Source organism: Tursiops truncatus, chromosome 3 (assembly GCF_011762595.2).
Source record: "Tursiops truncatus isolate mTurTru1 chromosome 3, mTurTru1.mat.Y, whole genome shotgun sequence".
NCBI lineage: Eukaryota > Metazoa > Chordata > Mammalia > Artiodactyla > Delphinidae > Tursiops > Tursiops truncatus.
The window spans coordinates 142,173,931-142,190,122 of record NC_047036.1 but is presented as its reverse complement, the minus strand read 5'-3'; the positions used below and the strand labels follow the sequence as shown (position 1 = coordinate 142,190,122).

Sequence of the window (16,192 nt, the reverse complement as noted above, 5' to 3'; positions counted from 1 at the left end):
CTTTGATCTTTTCAGAGTGAAGAATCTCACTCATCATTTGCAGAGGCAGTGTATTAAATAGTTCTTCTTACTGCTTCTTCAGTGTATTTTCCACAGCATTACAATAAACTACTGCTCAAATAATTGACAGAGAATATTACTAAAACCTGAAAGTGTCTTTGAAACAAGCAAAAATGATTAAATTAAGTCCAGGGCAGTTTTAATATTTAATAATACCAGCATTCACCTGGCTAGAGCTTCTTGGGCTATAATGGATGTCTCCCTTTCATCAGCTACTTTTAACAGGCCCTGTGGAATCTGCCTTAGAAATGATGTTGAAATCTTTTCCTCCCTCACATCTAGCCCTCCAAGCTTGCTTGGATCCTTGTTATCCGTACCCTCGTACACTGCAATGGCCTAAAATTAGAGTCCTGCTTCCCCAAATCATCCACCATTTTGATACTATTAATTATTGTTGTAAAAGTCAAATCTGATTTTTAACTTTTTTACTTAAAAACCTCTAATCACTTCCCATTGCAAAGTCAAAGGCAAAATTCTATATGGGACAAACATATATGCATACTTTCACTCTTAGATTCTGCCACTTCCCACTATGTGCTAATTCTTAAGCTCACAGGCTACTTGAAGAAGAGCTCGTTATATGCTCTCTCATTTCTGTGTCCCCTTGGTTTGCGACATTCATACCTAGAAAGGTTCAATTTCTTTTAGATTCACCTAGAATGCTACCTTTCCTGTGTTTTTACTGTCCCTTGGAAGACTAAACCTTCCTTTCTGTTCCAAATCTTCTACAGAAGCATTTTATAATGTGGTCTTGGAATTACTTGAGCATCTGTTTCATCCACTGAATGGTGAGCTCTCTCATAAGGTGAAGAACTATGTTTGACTATTTTTTAATGTGTATATTTTTCACTTGATAAAGGGTCCATCATAGAGGAAGATTTTTTAAAATACTTCTTTCACTTTAAAAAGGGTCTGGAAAACATTCAGTAGGTATTCCTGAATATCTGTCTGCTTTTGAGTTAGTTTTTTAATACATACAGATCCAAGTTAGATTCTGTTATTTAAAATATATAATACTCTTATCACTGTCCCTAGCATTTAGTAAAGGTAAAGAGAATTTGGTTAACATTATATTCATTGTTGCTACTATCTATTCGAGGAAATATCTCAAACTGAAGAAAAAAAAAATCCAGATAATGTGAGATACAAAGAAGCTGCAAAGATCAACATCTTTGATCTCTATAAACAAAATGTTTTTCTACACTTCAATGTATTTTTAACTCAATAAACATTTATCAAGTCCAATTAAACCAAAAAAATGGGATTAGCTAAAGTATGCTACATATAAATACACATGTCATTATCCCTGAAATTCAAATATTTCCATTTAAAACATAAATGAAGTTAAGAAACAAAGCAAATGAAAAATAAAAATTTAGTTTAAATGGTACATTTCTATACGGTATAGGTAGTATCTTTCTATTGATTAGAATATCTGATGCGGTAGACTGTCAGTATCACTAACCATGTAGCTGAAGCGCTTGTAAACAAAGAGAACACACTACTTACCATTTACAGTAGGGAAGTTAATAGGACAGTATCTCTTTCTGCACTTGGGTCTTCTCATTTTATGCCACACAGTGATACATAGATTTGCTTATTAGTGATTATTCCCTTTATAAGAAATCATATTTATCTAGAAAAATTCTACTGCCTATGGACAATCCAAGTTTTGTTGTTTACTTAGTTTTTGGAGAGTTATCTTGGGCAATTTTTTATTTAAAAAATTTAGTTAAAATTGACAAATATTTAAGAGATATAGTTGTATCTGTTCTTTTTTTTTTTAACATTGGAATTTACTGTCCAATATGGTAACCACTAGCCACATGTGGCTTGTGAAATATCCCAAATTTAAGTGTGCTCTAAGATCTTAAAGACTTAGTACAAAAATTAACATTAACAGGTCATATATGAAATAGATCATGTAATCATGCGTGTAAAAATATATGTATATACATATATACATGTTTAAATATATACATACATATGTGTATACATATATGATCACATGCTGAAATAATACTTTGTATTTACTGGGTTAAATAAAATAGCAAAATTAATCCCATTGTTTTCTTTTTTAATGTGGCCATTAGACAGTTTTAAGTTGCATATGTGGATCACCTTATATTTCTCTTGGACAGCACTAGATTAGACACTTTGTTCCTAGAATGAGTCATACCTTTGTTTTCCTTTTTACTGTGTTAAATATTATTGAAAGAGAATTACAGGATTAATTGCTCTAGTAACCAAATTTTAGAGATGAGGAAATGGAGGTTCAGAGATACACTTGCCTAGGGTCCTAAGGCTAACCAGAGAGCAGAACAGCAGAACTGGAACACAGATTTCTAGACTTGCAATCCTGAGCCAAGTTATTGGCAAAGTAGCAGATAACAATGACAAGCTGTTGGAAGAACAAACGGAGAGATAGTGTTTCCATGCTGTGTTGCATTCATCTAAGAGATTCTGACATGAATCCTCCTTGTGGGCAGTAGGGAAAAAGGCAAAGCAATTGTGTTCAATAGTAATAGTGACAAAGTTAGCTTCATAAAAAACCTAATAAATTCCAATATGGGGGCCTTAAGCAGTAAGAGATATGACTGATGAAATGAACCTGTTAAAATATTGCCGACCACCCCTATAGTTTGGTGACTTTGTTTACAAAGTAGGAAGAATGAGACTGCGTCAATGAATGAAAAATAAAACCCACATTTCTTGGGAAGGAGGCATCCGTCTTTTTCTATTTGTAAATGCTGACGAGCAGAGTTTAAGGAGGGCTAATGTCACCCATTCATCTTAATTAAAGAGTTAATTGCTCGTGTATCCTGATTTAGTTAGCTGAGCCTGGTAGCGTGGGAAGCCTTTCCCTCTATGTATTTTATTGACCAATGTAATGACATCATCAGTAAGTCTCAGGATTTATTCATGCTTCAGTCTATCCTTATAATGTTAATAGCCTTGTACATGATAAAACTTTCAAGAGGAAAGGAGCCCTTGTGCCTGGCACAGAATACAAAAAGGACAATGGCTGCTAAATGCCTGGCTTCAGCCGTCACTGAAGCATTCCCGCAAGTCTAGAGTCACAAAAATAGTAAAAAGTCATTTTAATTGCTAGTTTTCATAAAATGTTTGCATGTGGAATCATGTAGCAGGTTTTTACAGTTGCACATTAAATATCTGAAAGTTAGCAGTTTCTATGCTACCTAACCATAGGCAGGCAAGGGTGGAGTAAGGTCCTGCTGTTAGCAGGGTTAAGACAATTGCTTTGGAGTGAGAACTGTTAAAGAGTATCTTTAAAACACACATACTCACACACATTCAGAAAATAATCGAGACCAAATAATGACCCATAACTTGGATGAAGGGATTCCGAAAAACAAGGTTTTTCAACCTGGAAACAGAATTTGTCCTCAAAATTCTCTTCCATTTCTAATCATATAAATAACATGTTTAGATCAACTAAAAGGCTACAGTGGATACATGACTAATTTTAGACTCATACCCTTTGCTAATACATTTGAAAAAATGGAAAAAGAGGCAAAAATCAAAGAACAGCAGGGAAAAAGTACTATCTTGAGGGCATACAGAAGCAAAAACACAGAAATGATGTTCAGAGTTAATGGGCCTTTTTGTGACTCTTTTCACACAGAGCTATAAGCAGTCCTAGTTAAAGTTAATTAAAGTTAGTGCCTTGCTTCTACAACCGAAACTGGTTCAAGAATCATACCGTGTTTCTGAGCTGCTGATTACATATTAAATGTCAAATTATGGCCAAGGTAAAACTGTGGTTATATTAAGAAAAATGAATAACTACACAAGGTTAGAAGGCAGAAGTTTTAAACCTGTGTGTGTAATGTGTGTGTGTATAGGTATACAGCATTAGTTATAACTAGATAATATAACATACAATATAATATACATAGTATAGTTCTTTCTTACAGGCTGACACATCCCAATAGCCTTAGATTGATTATGTAATTAATCTGCTCCTCAGTTTTCACATCTATAAAATGGTGACAATTACGGTATTTCTCCCACGGAGTTATTGCGAGGGTGAAATGAGTTAATGTCTATAACACTTAGAACACTGCCTGATGTGTGTTAAGCACCATAAAGGTGTGAAACCATAATTATTCTTATGAGTAAGTCTGTCCTTTTAAGATCATGATTCATTAGGGTCTCCGTAATGTACAGTTTGACTTTGAGCTTTAGAAAATTCATTTCTCCATTCTGTCTCAAAGTTTTAATTGTTTTTTATATGTAAGAAAAACTAATTTTGTTGCAATTATATACAGCAGCATCTATGTACAGAGAGGCAACACTGGGTTGCAGTTAAGATTCAAGGCTCTGAAGGGAAGCAAACCTGGGCTCATACCCACTTTCTACCTCTTTGTAGCTCTGTGACCTTGAGAAACAGGCCTAACATATCTAAGCTTTGGGTTTCTTTTTTATTAAATGAGGATAAACGTAAGATACTCCTATAGTACTTGTGAAGATTACAGAATACAATGGTTGTAAAATCATAAAATCATATCTCACAATAATAACGATAGCATTTCTATTTCTTCTCCTTTTAATTATGAGAACAATGGTGATATGTAAGAGAAAAAAATCAAAAAAGACATACTGTTGAATATTAATAGTTGTTGTCCCTGGAAGTCAGATAATGAGTCATTTTCCCCTTGGTTTTCCACATTGCTCTTTTTCCCACAGTGAGCATGGTGGAGGTAAGTGACGAGTGTGTGCTGGAAACCAAGTGGTACAGTTCAGAGGAAGGAGACCCTATTTCCAGTTGTGGGTGATTAACTCAAAGTTACTAGACATATAGGGATTCTCCAGGTGGAAATGGAGGGGAGTTATTTCAGATAAAGGGGATTGGGCCAAGTTTCCAACATGGAAGCACAGTCTGTAATAGGGAAAAATGAACAACCCTAATGTGATGTTCCTGAGGATCTGTGGAAGGACAAAAGATGAGGTTGAACAATTGGGTAAGAGATTAAAGAACTTGAAACTTATTCTGTAGTTAGTAAATGGCCACTTAAGTGGGTGAGAAAGGGGACACTGGAGTCCCAAATTAAGCAGTGCTTAGATTTGAAAGCAACGTGTAGGGCAAAAATCAGAGATAGGCGAAATTTGGCATGAAGATCATTTAAATCTCTCATAACCTATAGCATGGAGGAGATGCATCTCATATGATGGTTATGTATACAACCCAAACAAAATTTTTAGAACTACAGAGCTAGACTAAGGAAGGAACAAAAGAAAGTCTTTGGGTAGGTATTTGCGGGCTTCCAAAATATTTCATCTTTAAGAGAAGTACTTAATGAATCCCTAGTAGTGAAAAGAAGTGGGAATCATGTTGTGTTTCTGAGTCCCCACTGATTTTAGGCCATTCTATACTAATATTAAACAGCTCTAATTTTTTCTTTTTTGTGGTATGCGGGCCTCTCACTGTTGTGGCCTCTCCCGCTGTGGAGCACACGCTCCGGACGCGCAGGCTCAGCGGCCATGGCTCACGGGCCCAGCCGCTCCGCGGCATGTGGGATCCTCCCAGACCGGGGCACGAACCCATGTCCCCCGCATCAGCAAGCGGACTCCCAACCACTGCACCACCAGGGAAACCCAGCTCTAATTTTTATACATGTTAATAGATTTGTGAAGTGCTTTATCTGAAAGCACTTACCAGTTTTACTGGTACCAAAGTAAGTGGGATATAAAATGCACATGTAAGACTGTCAGTTAAGGATCTAAAGTAGAAATCAAAAGGATTAGAAAACAAAGTCGCAGAGACTGATTGAATGATAGAATCAAGGATGCCTTAAAGGACTTAGTAAGATATGAGACCACTGGCACACATGATAAAATATAGTTAGGGGACTGTTTTAGGTGAGTGGCCAGAAAGGATGGAGATGTTCTGACTTGTTGACATTGAGGTGAGAAGATATATCAAGTATCAGTCATCCAGCAGAACAACAACGCTCAAGAAGGACATTAGGATGGATGATAAAGGTTTCGAACATAGATGGAGTTGACTGGGAAGACAATACTTTCACAGTCAGAATTTAGTTCTCTATTCATAAAACCTGACTTACGAGAATGGGATTCTTATTTGTGTCATACTCTTAACTCCTCTAATTTTAACTAAAATTAATGAGGCGACCATCTGCAGGGGGATCCTATAAGGACTAAGGAGTTGGGTCTTATCTTTAGCATTAACAACTCCATGAGGTTAGATTCATTAGATTTCTTATACCAGTTCTTAAGGCGACTTAATAAAGGGTGTATTCAGACTTCCCTTTAATTATGACTTTCACTACTTTGTCATGATACAATCCAGAAATAGTTAAACAGTTTTAAGCTTTTTCCCTTAAGGCAAAATCAGCTTTATACTTACAGCTATCAAAACATCTTTAGGTTGTTATGTATTTTTTTTTCCTACATAGGAGGAGTATATGTTCAAATTATAATTATAAAATAATGAACACTTAATAGGAAGAAGACAGATGTTCTCCAACTGAAGTGATGGGAGAAAGGTCATGTCTACTTCTGGAAATGATTTCAAATTTAAAAAAGACTAGAAATGTTGACAGTTTATACAAAATAATAACAATGGCTACAAGTTATTGAGCACCTTACAATAAGTTAGTCCCTGAATTAAAATGTTTATACATGTTATCACATTTAGTCTTCCAACTTTTCACAGAGCAGATACATATTACCCCGATTTTAAGAAAAAAGAGAAATTTGAGGTGAGAAATATAATTCGCCCAAAGGCCACACCCTTGGAAAAGTTGAAACCAGGATTCAAACTCATATCTGTTTAACTTTGAAGCTCAACTCTGTCCACCACACCCAACTGGTGGCCCAATTTTATCAACACTGTTCACTCAAGTTAAATATCCACTGCAAAATGTCTTTTGCTTGTAGTTGTACTATTTATCAAAACTTTAAATAACTCCAAGTGAAGTAATAACCCTGAAAAATATTTGTTGTAGACAGCCAAAACCACTTGAATAACATTAAGTTTTCGTAAAACTGAGTCTTATTTTGAGATATAGTTTCTTTCTGATAGAAGTATTTTTTTAATAAATGAAACTCTGGACAAGTGTAGTATAAGAATGGAACCTCTTCCAATACTATCTATTTACTAATAAACATGTGCAGAGAGCAGAACAGAGGACTTATAATTCTTTGACTGTATCTGGTAGCAAAGACTTCTGATATTGTCATGTAAAAAACTGAATAAAACCTCCCAAAAAGCTGAAGTAGGAAAACGGGACAAACTGAAAGATAGGTAGAGAACGGGCCATCAAGAACCTTAACAGCACAGAACCACGGACACAAGAAAGAAAATAAAAATGGCTGAGAGAAAATGTTCAGGAGACTTCAGAGCAAAAAATAAAGACGTTAATCTCATGATAAACATAACACTTTGAAGGAGGAAAAGCCGGCACAATCTCATTCCACCGAATTGAAATGATTCAGTCAGGATAAATAAATTTTTTAAAGATTCAAAAGAAAAGGGACCAGAGAAATAAAGTTAAAGACAATCCAATACAAAAATAAATGACAGGGCTTGCCTGGTGGCGCAGTGGTTGAGAGTCCGCCTGCCGATGAAGGGGACACGGGTTTGTGCCCCGGTCCGGGAAGATCCCACATGCCGCGGAGCGGCTAGGCCCGTGAGCCATGGCTGCTGAGCCTGCGCGTCCGGAGCCTGTGCTCCACAATGGGAGAGGCCACAACAGTGAGAGGCCCGCGAACCCCCCAAAAAAATAAATAAATAAATGACAAAGCAGGCAGAGAAATTTTGTATTGACAAGAGAGACTGATTCTCCACATCAGAATGACAGAACCTGGGGAAAGAGAGAGGTTCCTTATTTCCAAATAAGAGTGATGGGGGGGGGGCAATTAAGAAAAAAACTAAATAAAAATCAAGTCAGGCTTCCCTGGTGGCGCAGTGGTTGAGAGTCCACCTGCCAATGCAGGGGACACAGGTTCATGCCCCGGTCCGGGAAGATCCCACCGTGCCACGGAGCGGCTTGGCCTGTGAGCCATGGCCGCTGAGCCTGCGCTCTGCAACAGGAGAGGCCACAACAGTGAGAGGCCTGTGTACCGCAAAAAAAAGAAAAAAAAAAAAGTGAAAAGTTAAAAATAGTAGAATCCAGAGGAATTCTGTGGCACTAGGGGAAAATGCTATCACAATTAGGATTTAAGTTGAGCAGAAATGCATAAAGAGGTACTGCTACATTGTCCAAAATACTGAACTTTACAATCAATAAATACAGGTGTTTAGTTCATTCATATATACTGGTATTGAAAGCAATCAATAACTCGTAAAAACCTTTGCAAAAGCATAGAGATATTGTCATTAGGATCACAACTAGTTTTGCAAAACTTAGTTCACAGTGGTGGTGTGAGAGCTTGGACTTGCATTTAGCAGACTAGAAGCCAACTCTCAAGGCTGCTTTGAGAGGGAGTCGAGCTGGGCCAGGTGATTTAGCTCCAGTTTTCCTTTCTACTAAGCAGGTAAAAGCCATCAGCCCTGCTGACATCACCATGTACTGAAAAGAATGCAAGGCTTCTTCCAAATGGCTGTACCTACTTATTGCTTTGGAAAGGCAGTCTGGTAAAATAGGAAAAGTGTGGGCTGGGAATGAGACAAATCTGGATCAGAATCCAGATGCCGGTGCCCATCATTTGTGTGACCTACCAGAACTAATTAACAACCTTGACCCTCAGTTTCTTCATCTACAAAGTGAGAAGAGTAATGTATATTTCATAAAAATGGAGTGAGGATTAAATGAGCAAATGCTCCGTCACATTCTAGGCTTTGATCAAAAAGGATCCTTTTTCCCTTAACATCAAATATTATTATTACCATCACCATTCTTACTCTGTTCCTAAATCTGATATGTTGATAACTTTCTTCTTTTAAACGGTTGTGCAATTCTTTTAAATGGTTGCCCCATTTCTTCATATGTAGCATTCACTCCTGTTTCTCTAGTTCTCAAAAAAAAAAAAATTCTGTAAGTGCCCCAATACCTTTTAAATAAATTATTTTTGCTGTCATTGTTGCTTAAAATAACCAGAGACTTTCTCCTGATGCCAACTAAAAACCTGGACCTACACAAAAAATAAGAAACACAATGGCTCAGAGGTCAGATAAACTAGGCTTTCTCCAATCTCACCTCTGTTGTACACATCCATTCATTCATATACAGATAATTTAAATGTATCAACTATCAACTAGTAGCTACTGGGCCCTCACTAACCCCCATGGAGATTTCATCCAGTCTCATGGCTTTTTGATACAATTTTTATAGTAATGACACCATATATATATATATATACCCCGCAAGCTCCAACTCTGCCTTGGACTCCAAATGACTTGGATATCCAATCACCAGACTAATTAGTATCTCAGGAAGGATGTTTTACAGACATCTCTAATTTAGCATGCCCCAAACCCAGCTCCAAATCTTTTCCCCAGAACTTGCAATAGACGAACTCACTGTTAAAAGGTACCTACATCTTTCTAGTTGTTCAGGCCAAAATCCCTGAGGTCATCTTTGACTGGCCTTTGTCATTCACACCTCCTATCTATGCTGTCAGATTTATCTCTAAAATATATCCAGAATCGCACTACTCACCACCTTCACTACCACCCACCCTCAGCTTAAGCCATATGTGATTATGCTTCCCTGCATTATTTTAAGACATTCCAAATATTCTCCCCGCTTCCATTCTTGACCTCTTTCAGTCTGTTCTCAACGTGGCCATCTGTGATCATCTGATGAAAGGTAAGTCAGGCCACACCATACCCTTTGTTCAAACTTCCCATTGGCTTCGCATTTCACTCACAGTAAATTGTCTACAACGGCCTAGAAGTTTTCACCCTCCTCTTCCATGACCTGTCTGATCCAACATCGTACTGTTCTCGGTCTCATTCACTCCTTTCCAGCCACTCTGGCCTCCTTGCTATATTCAAGACACGTCAGGCCCATTTCCACCTCATACCTACGCACTGGCTCTTCCCTCTGCCTATAACCCTCTTCCTTTCATCTGTCCTCATGGCTTCCTGCTTCGCCTCCTCAGGTCTTGGTTCAAACGTCACTTTCTCCACAAAAAGTCCCCGATCACTCCCTCCCTAGCCTCTTGTCCTGCTTTATAATTTTCCACAGTGCATTTTCTCCACTTAACATTTTATATATTTTACATAAGGTTTATGCCTACCGTTTGCCTCCCTGCACTAGAATGTCAGCTCTTGGAGGACAGGGAGTGCTGTTTGTTTTTGTTCATTATTTCTTTAGGCCTGGCATATATTGGACATTTAATAAATATTTGTTGAATACATTTAGTGAATGTATCAGACTCTAGAGTACAATAATAAGATAAAGTCCCAGTCCTCAAGGAGCTTAAATTCGAGGTCTGGGTGAGGGGGAGACAGTAAACAGGGATACTTGTATCCAACTTGGAAGGGGAAAAAGAGGCTTCTTAGAAGTAAACGTGCCTTTCCCCTACGGTCTCTACCCGGGCTGCAGTGTCCCCGCCAAGCTTTGGACACGTGCAGAGGGGCCAGCTGTGGACTTTGGGCAGATGCAGCCCCAGGATGACTTGAAAGTAGGGTATCCTTGGCCCTCCTGAAGAAAGGAAATGAGTGGCAGGTGGACAGTCTGTGTATGGAATTATCATATGCCTTTACCTGAGTGAGAAACCTTCCTCCACTGGGACCTCAGATGTCTGACAGCCCTTTGTGACACCAAGATAAGTAATGGTTGAAAGAAACTATTGTCAATGAACCTTTGCATTGAAATTTTGGATTATATCTCAAATTTTAATCAGCAAAACAAAACCCCAGAGGAATAAATTCTGCAGGCCCCAAAGGAACACAAATGGTGGCTCAGTGCCTAGGAATTCATACAAAGGAAAACAACCTGGATCCCACTGAGGATATTACATTTAGTCATCATGTCTCCTTAGGCTTCTCTTGGCTGTGACAGCTAGGCTTTCCTTGTTTTTGATGACCTCAAGTTTTGAAATAGTGGTGGAGGGACTTCCCTGGTGGTGCAGTGGTTAAGAATCTGCCTGCCAATGCAGGGGACATGGGTTCCAGCCCTGGTCCGGGAAGATCTGACATGCTGTAGAGCAACTAAGCTCATGTGCCAAAACTACTGAGCCTGCACTCTAGAGCCTGCGAGCCACAACTACTGAGCCTGCGTGCCACAACTACTGAAGCCCGCATGCCTAGAGCCTGTGCTCTGCAGCAGAAGCCACCGCAATGAGAAGCCCACGCACTACAACGAAGAGTAGCCCCCACTCGCCGCAACTAGAGAAAGCCCACGCGCAGCAACAAAGACCCAACTCAGCCAAAAATAAATTAATTAATTAATTTTAAAAAAGAAAGAAGTAAATGCATTGGCAAGTCACTTAAACACTCTGAATTTTACTTTCCTCATCTGGAAACTAGAGATAATCAATCTATCCCTAAGGATGAGAATTAAATAACATTGGGAATGTAACATCCCGGCCAGAAGAACTGGTACCTCAAAGACATGCAAAATGTGTTCAGCTCCATTGCCACCCTCCCTAAGGATTTTATACTTTCATCTAGTTCTATCTCTGCAGTTTTCTACCTCTCAGTCTTTATGTTAAATATTGAAGGTAGTAAGTGGCAGAACTCTACTGGCTACTATAGGTCTAAGTAAACAATCACATTTTACAGAATCTGTTCAAATATCACTGGTTGTATAATTGTCCTAATCATCTGATTACTGAAAATTAACCAGAATTAATGCAAACTGGTCAAGTAGTTAGCAATTTAGTTGCCTCAAAGATGTCATTAAAAGGATGTTAGCAGGACTGTCTCACTACTCTAAAACTCTCCACTGCAGTGGGCTCTAAAAAGCCCCTTCTGGGGAGCTCTTAGTGGAGGCCACTGGCCATCTGCCTTCTGAAATTATTATTAGCTTTGCACTCAGATGATATCAAAATCCAGGGAGTCCAGCTGAGCTGTGGTTACTGCTGATACTAGGACTATTAACTTGGATATTCTTTTTCCTCTGTCCTATATATCTCCTCATAAAAGATTAGAGCTAAGACATCAGTGCCTCCTGATGCAATGAGTGTTTACATACCTACACACACACACAAACACACACACACATTTAGCAAAGAGAACACAAACGTGCTACATCAACTACTGTAACTGGATAATTGTATATAGTTAAATAAATATATAAATATGTGATAATGCTTATATCAAGTAAGTTATTTTGCGCTAGCTTATGTATATACAAATGTAAATTTAAGTGTTCTCTATTGGCTGTTTATGATAAAAGCACTTATGTATACCTTCAGTCATTCTATGAACATATGCTTAGAAATTTTCATGACAAAAGGCTTAACAATACATTAAATTAATTTCACTTCGGTTTGCAAAAGATTTATCGAGTGCGTTTATGAATGTCCAATGAACTGGGAAAACAAGGAAGAATAGGAACTATCTCTACTCAAGGAGGTTTATCAACTAGGACACCATAGACTAAAATTCACACCAGGTAAGATAAAAAAAAACTTAAGAAATATGCATGACTATGAAGAATAAGAAGTGAAAATACAGGCAAAACTTAGTGAGGCATATTTTCAACATACTGATGTAATTTAATTAGGGAAAAATTCCACTTATACGTATTCATGTATACCTTTAAATGCCATATGGACTAAAGCATCATATTAAGACCCTCAAATTTAGTTTTTAGACGTTCCAGAATCAAGTATAGCACTGTAATGTTTGAATCAAATATAGGACCCTTTGAAACTGAAGAAAGAAAGAAAAATAGAACCCTGAGCCCTCCTTGAGCTGAAACAGATGGTATCTACTCAAAAGGTAGGAAAAATTTGTTTTCTCTTCACATGGTTGACATGTGACAAAAATGCTGAATGAAATCCTACAAAATAATTATCACTCCAGACCTCATTTTACTTCTAGAGGTATAGACTGCTCTGTTAATGCTTCATTTTAAGATCAGTGAGGCTGGTTTCCAGGAATTTTCCTTCTTTCACAATAGCCAAACTGATATTAAGGGTCAGAGTCTTGCAAAAAGTATTAATGTAGAAAAGAAAATCCATTAAGGTGAGGAAACTAACAAAACAGAATCTTATGCTTGGGGACAAGAATAATTTATTTGTGGATGTGGGACAATGAGTTATTTGGTCTTTCTTCGCAAATGAGATAACTGTCATATCCCATCATATCCCACTACCAAGAATTATATATAACAGCATTTGGTGAAATATGAAATTCTAAAAATACACTGAAAGGCTGGAGTCATCTTAATGGTTTATTATGATAGGTGTTCCTGTGTTTGAAATATCTTCTTTCAGAGAAGACAAATGGGGGCGACATTATTTTAGAAAGTCCACATCTTTTAAAAAGATGGATTAAAAGCTCTTTGAGACAGCTGTGCTGTTTTATTAGGAGAAAAACATTTTCTTCCTAAATAGTCCCTGAGGGCAATTGCATGGAATAACCAGGGGACACTTTGGGCTCCATTCAAAACTGAAGCTCAAGGAAATGCTGCAGAGGAGAAGATGGCAGGATAATCACTTTTCCTGCAAATGTAAACGTGTGAATAAGGACAGTGAAGGAAATCAGACTTAAGTCAGAGTAACAATCTCATAGTTTCAGTTGCAAAAGACGTTATCTTTTCTGTAGCACTGCTTCACTGTGGTTAACATCTGGGCTTTGAAGTCAAAGAAAACTAAATTTGAGCACCTTCTCTGTTTTGCAGTCACCTGGGACCTTGATCAAGTTCATCAAACTCCTCACCTCTATATCATTCTCTGTGAAATGGGGACAGTATTTTGTACCTCTCCTGGTGGTTATGAGGATTAAATGAGATAACGCAAGTAATGGCCTTATCAAAGTGACTTTGCTTTGCAGAGGTGAACAAACCTGCTACTTTGGAATTGTATAGCTTAGTAGGTAAGCCCATGGGCTCTGACCTTAGATCCTCAAGATCTGCTCTTTAAAAAGAAAAAAAAAAAAAAAAAAAAAAGATCTGCTCTCTTACTCCCTGTGTAACTATGAAAGATTGATTCAATCTCTGAACTCCAGTGACGCATCTAAAAAGTAGAGGTGATGTAAGTATCCACCTCTAAATTTGTGAAGGTTAATCACAAAATGCAAAGTGCTTAACACAGTGCCTGACATAATTATAACAAGAGCTAGCAGGTACAGGTATAAATATAACCTTAAATAACAATACAATTAATATACACATAATACAAAATTCAGAACTTCTGAGTTTTTTTTTTCTATTTTCAGGGTCTTTTGGTTTTGTTCCATGTCTATTTTCATATCTCTGAAGTGCCTCAGGAGAAAAATCCTAAATATATAACAGATACACAAGGGCACTGTGGAACATGGGCACTGCACCTGTCACCATGTCACTCATAATCACTTTTCCCTGCTCAAATGCGCACACCTGGGGAAGGTTGAAAACTCAGTCTCCTACATTACCCCCATTACAGTTGGGTAGGGAACATCTGGCCAATTAATTTTCATGTGTTCTGGGAGGGTGGATCACCAATTATAACTTTCAAAGGTTCTTATTTTCATTACCTTCCTATCGTTAGCACACGCTAGACTCGGGTAGCTGCTTGCTATGAGAGCTCACACAGCTAACATTCTAGAGGATGATACACAGAGAGGACCACAGATCATACAAGGCAGAACCATAACTGCATATGCTGTTCTCTTCAGACTTTTCTCCTACAAATACACAAAGTGCCTATATGTAAGCCAAGTTAGCCAAGTTATGAAACTAAATACTCTGCCAAAGATAGTAATGCATTTCCTTTTGGACTAACCATGAGGTCAGGCAAAAGTCTTCCAAACATCCTCACTTATTCTGTTTTCTAATAAAGAAAAGGAAATATAGTCTTCAGGATAAGTGTGATGAATCCCCCAAATTTATCCTGAAGAGGGTGGTTCATTCTTAAATAATAAACTATATCTTCCTATCGGAAACAATTATTTTCTACTGTAATAATACTCAATAAAAATCATTTTGGGTCCATCTTTGAAGCAGAAATTTAGGGGTAGGAGATATTTATGTAGCCGGCTTTTCTTCTAGGACCCTGTGGTCTATGTAACTACCATTTGTCCAATAAATACAAGTCTCTTACAGTTCTATGGTGAACTCAACAGGGTTCAGGCTATTGTTTAAGGCTTTTTAAAGAATAAATATCAAATAATCTGAAAAGGCATCTTAAAGGGTAAAAGCGCAGCCATTTTTTTCTGGTTGCTAGCCGCGGAGAATCAAAGGAGAATTTTCTTCCTCTGGACGGCAGACCAATGGAGAATATGCATTTTAGCAATATCTGATGTGGCACAGAATTTCAAGATGCCAGTTCAACACCTATAATCATCCTGAAGCAAGTAGGGCGTATTGGTGCTGGAATACTGGAAGAAAATTTGGTAATCACAATTTTGGTAATCATATATGACAATGGATGTCTACAGATGCATGTATAGGTTATACGTTATGTGCATATGTGTTTATACACATATATCAAGTTTTAGGGGAGGTCAAAAGTTGTATCAGCATCTAGAATTTTGTACTTGTTGAACACTTTGTCCCTCACCAGAGATGATATTGGTTGAATGGAAGCATCTCACTTCCCTTGTCAATGGGGGAGGGGGCGGATTTTAATCATGCTTCGCCAATCAGATACCAATCAGACCCTCCATTAGTTTCTTACCTAGATTTCAGAGCTTCTGTAGTCCCCATCCTTCTATGAGGCTTGACTATTCAGCCATTCATTTGATTCTGTCATAGCCAATATGCTTTAAATTTATTCTTCTGTTTTTCTACTTATATTAGTCAGTATTGGCCTCTGTTGCATGCAACTAATGGTTTCTGAATGATGATGTATACACCCTCCCATGCTTCCTGCAACTTCCCACTTTGCAAAACTGAACACAGGATATGTGTTCTCTCCCACCACCATAAAAAGCAAGACTACCCTGGATTTCACTTTTAAAACAGTCTCACATTCACTTACATTAATAAACTACTCTTTTGAGACCAATGAAACTGACCTACCTATGTGTTTTATTTTCCACTGTCCT

General features: G+C 37.8%; 1 protein-coding gene across 4 annotated transcripts in view; it reads right to left on the bottom strand.

The window, feature by feature from the left end:
* LOC101319582 (teneurin-2-like) overlaps positions 1–16,192 on the bottom strand; it is a 737,023-nt gene that overhangs the window by 453,128 nt on the left and 267,703 nt on the right. Inside the window, exon 4 of one of the 4 annotated variants that reach the window (XR_012330943.1) lies at positions 15,409–15,523. The exons of the other annotated variants lie outside the window; for them this stretch is intronic. The gene's annotated coding sequence lies outside the window, so the exon portion shown is untranslated. Of the gene's footprint in view, positions 1–15,408; positions 15,524–16,192 lie in introns of those variants that run through there. 4 annotated transcript variants of the gene reach the window in all.